At 50.5% G+C, this 4,319-nt stretch overlaps 1 pseudogene; it reads right to left on the bottom strand.

Annotated features, from left to right (window-relative positions):
• Nucleotides 1–3,243: 3,243 nt before the first annotated feature.
• Nucleotides 3,244–4,319, bottom strand: LOC112885286 (annotated as a pseudogene).

Genomic DNA, 4,319 nt, shown 5'->3' with positions numbered 1-4,319 from the left:
AAGGAAAAGAGAAAGAAAGATTGGGAAATGGGAAAAAAAGGAAGGGGGGGAGAGAGAAGGGGGGGCGTGTCGGCGCCGGTCGCGGCGGCGGCCGCGGCCACGCGCGTGCGGGATTCGCGCGCTGCGCGAGAAAGGGGACTGCGCCGGCGCCGAACGCGGCGGGTGATCGCGTGCGGGTCGGCCACGCGTGCGCGGCGTTCGCGCGCTGCGCGAGGAAAAGAGTCGCGCCAGTGCTAATCGCAGAAAGCGGTCGTGCGTGAGCGGTGCGGGATGGGACGGCGGTCAAGTCCGCTGTGGGTCGTCAAGGGTTAGGGTTAGGGTTTTGACGACGAATGACTTTTAAACAAAGCACTCTAGCGCGTGATTTATTTTGGCGAATTTTCAGGGCGTCACAGATGTCCACACCGTAACCTGTCCTATACCGAGGACACGGCCATTTGAATGGATTTTCAGACTCTGCAGAGCTTGTACACTTTACCCACAAGCCGGAACCGCTCAGCACGGCCCGAACATAGGCGACACCCAGCCATGGCCTATCCCGGATGGATAAACCCGTCCAGCACCATCATTATATCCAGACCACTATCGGTCTCAAATATAAATCAACTCAATGTCAGGACGGTCACCGAAATAGCCAGTGGGATTAGCCTATGCCCTGCCCATACAGGATCGAGTGGTTGTACGAACAAAGGTTAGGTGAGATGGCACCACAACCACAAATCCTTAATCACAAAACTCGCCTACCCAAGTCTATCACCACGATAGCGCTTGAGCGTAAGCCTACACCAACGGTAGTACTTACACGGCCTTGTCCATAAATCATTATCACTTCTCAAACATAGACAAGTATTTAACCATGCATCCAATAACAAGGAATAATAAATATTAAATGCAGACTCATATCAAGGCATTCAAAATCACAATATGCAAATCAAGGCAGTCAATGAGGTTCACAACGGCAATGCATTCAACTATGCAATGATCACCTATCCAGGCTCTACTATAAGCAATCATTCATAGGATCAATATGATCAAAGGGTCTGTGAGACTTGCCTTCGTCCTCGCTAACGTTCTCAACACCCATCACATGGTCGTTCTGCTCGACGGGATCTTCCTCGGGTACAGCCTCTTTATCGCATCAAATAATCACACAGACAATCAAGCTCAGCACACAATCATCATTATAAAATAGCACTTGAATTTATATTAATTTAGGAAGAAGAATTGGGTGATTCGGAGCTCGGATGGGTGAGATATGAAATTTACAGTGTGGCTGTGTATTAATTTCGGAAATGAAAAACGAGTTCGGAGATCAGCGGGAATGGCTACCTTGTTACTGCGAGTTGGAGAAAGCTCAGTGATTCTTGGGAGAGGGTCGATTGGTTTTTCAGTGTTTGGCGAGAGATCGCAAACCAGCGCCGCTGTCTTTTTATAAACGGGATAAGACGGTTCGGCACAGTGCGAGGAGATAAGGTTGCGCTGCAGCGAGCGTACGACGACGCGTACCGTGCGCGAACTATTCTCTTTGGTTACTCTGTGTTGAATGCTGCAGGGATAGTTCGAGAGAGAGGGCTGGTTACTTGTGCCTCTGCAGCTCGCCATTTCACATCAAGGCATAGTAGTCAACTTGCACCACACATGCATGTCATGTCTCATTTCTCTCCATTCCTTATCAGGTTTCATCTCTCTCTCTCTCTCTCTGTGTCTCACATCTCATCGCTCTTTCTTTTCTTTCTCTTCTCTCTCTCTCTCACGCCTCATCTCTTCCTCCTCTCTTTCTGGCTGAGAGGCAGGCAGATGGCAGCGTGCGGTCGGGGAAACGGCTGACATAGAATGGCGGTGGCGAGGGAAGGGGCGAGCTCGTTCGAGAAGGTGCTGGTGCTGCGAGACGCTAGCGCGATACGGAGTTCTATCCGCACGTATGGAGTTTTGCGTCTGGTGCATGAATGAATATAGTCTGTGTATTTGTCATTAGTTTATGAAGTCTGGAGAGCCAATATATTGTACAGCTCGATTTAATGTTTAATTTATTTTATTATTATTATTTTATTTACTAATCTTTTCTAGTTAAATACTTGGATAGTTATTAATTAAGCTAATTCTAAGGTAATTGCAGAATTGAAAATTCGGGATGTGACACGGGGGCGAAGATCTGACATTTTCGTCATAGAAATGGTCCTGAAATACATACAAATCAAGTGTGAATTGCCTGAATTTGTCTACCGTTGGCAATCAAATTTGGCAAAAATCAGATTTGTTGGACAATTTGAGCAAACCGGTCTGACCGGTCTTATAAACCGATCAAATTGGTCTGAGTAACATTGTCAAATTATCAATTTGACTGCACCATTGCGTAGATCTGTAGAGGACATCAAAATACATATATAGTATGTTCAATTTAAAATCTGGACGAGGAAGTTATAGCTCCAGAAAGACCACACCTAGGTCAAAGCAATCCGAGGGTGGTGAGATCGGTTGGAGGACCGGTCAGATCGGTCTTAATAGCCCAATCCAATAAATTAGGATATGTATTTTATTATAGAATTTGTATAAGTTTCGACTCCTATTAAGTTAAGATTTTCCCGCTCTGTGTCCACGATTGAAACACATCTAATCTAACAAATATATTATGCATTTACTTTTTACCTCCTAAGCCCTAATTCTTTCTTCCAACCTCTTTTTATGTTCATCTACTGATCTCCATCACCATCGATGACATCCACATCCCGACAAGATCCCTCTTGGGTGAGAGCATCAAGAACTTTTGCTAGTTTGCTCATAAACTGATTGTTCTTCGTCACATAATAGCGTTGGTTATTTTTTGTTGGTTTGCTTGTAAACCTCACCGTTCTCCATCGCGTAAGTGTGATCGTTATTCATCTCGGACGACCGCTTGCGGCAAAACTCAGCTGAACGGCTTTTTCACAGATTCACAGCTATTCAATCCTCTTATAATCCGCGCGTTCTAACGCTTTTAGTGTGTTGACTGGATTTCGCGTAAACAGCTACCTTTTTACAAACACGCTGGCACCTCCAGTTAAGTATTCAAATTGTGCACCACTACTACATTTATTTATTTGCCATTCCTGAAATACAGTATACTGTCTCCGTCCTCTACTGTTTTTTACTTTTTTTTTGAAAAAAATTATTTGGACTTACTGATAAGACGAAATCATGCAAATTCCAAAGGCTCGCAAACACGCTGCCTCACGCACTCTGAATCATTTCGCACGTGATAGGTCATCAGCAATGAGGGTTTGGCAACAGCCACGGAGGACACTGCCAGAAGGTGCTGCCCTCCACGTTCAGCAACCTTTCATGCCCGAGATTCTCCTGGACAGGATCGGAGCAGTCGAGCACGGAGACAGTGTACATCCTGCAGACGTCCACTCCGTAGTAGTCGTTGATGACCTGCTCGTGCGAGCTCGCCAGGTACATGCAGTTCCTCCTCACCCCGTTGAGGCCGTTGGCCTCGACGCAGAAGGCGCGGAGGTGGTCTACGAACACGGCGCGCTCGCCGATGTCGCCCACCTGCGATCAGCTCGGATTCCGGCCTCCGGCCGGCGGCAAGCGGTCGGCACGGAAAGCCTTGACGAATCTGCCGTGCCGCCGCTCCCAGCACCAACTCTTGACGAGGAGGAGGAGCTCGTCGGGGGACACAACGAGGCTGGTCTCGAAGTCCGACCAGGGGATCTCCAGCGCAGGCGGCTCGATCACCGCGGCAACGGCCAAAGTTTCGGCGTCCACGACCGTCGCCTTGCAGGTCTTCCCGTCGAAGAGGTAGAACACGCCGTCGCAGTAGGTGATGCTGCTGATAGAGGCGGAAGAGCAGCCAACGGGCCTCCACGACGGGCCGGCAGAAGAACGCTCCCTTGCGCGGGGACACCAGGACGCCATGTGGGGACCACTCCCACGCCAGTTCACGGAGAACAGCCTCGCGGTGGTCGCCGTGGCAGAACGACAACGCCAGCAGGTCCGAGGAAGCGCCGGTGAATGGGTGCACGAGGGTCGCCGACAGGTCACGGCCGGAGGCGGCCAGCGTCCAGCCGTGGTTGGAGGCGAAGAGGAAGGAGCGGCCGCGCGCGGCGGGGAGTTGGACCTCCGCGAGGCTGCCGTCGGCGAGGGACCAGGCACGGCGGCTGATGACGATGCAGTGGTATTGGGTGGGCAGGAGAAGCAGAGGGGCGGCGCGCCGCGTGCGCGCTGGAAGCCGAGCGCCATGACGGGCACACCGAGCGGAAGCGCGCGAGGTCGGCGACCTCGGTGAGCCTGTCGGCTATCGCAGCTGCAATGTCGACCGGCAGATCGGACCAGCTCAT

Source organism: Panicum hallii, chromosome 3 (assembly GCF_002211085.1).
Source record: "Panicum hallii strain FIL2 chromosome 3, PHallii_v3.1, whole genome shotgun sequence".
Lineage (NCBI taxonomy): Eukaryota > Viridiplantae > Streptophyta > Magnoliopsida > Poales > Poaceae > Panicum > Panicum hallii.
This window is presented reverse-complemented; position numbering and strand designations above follow the sequence as displayed.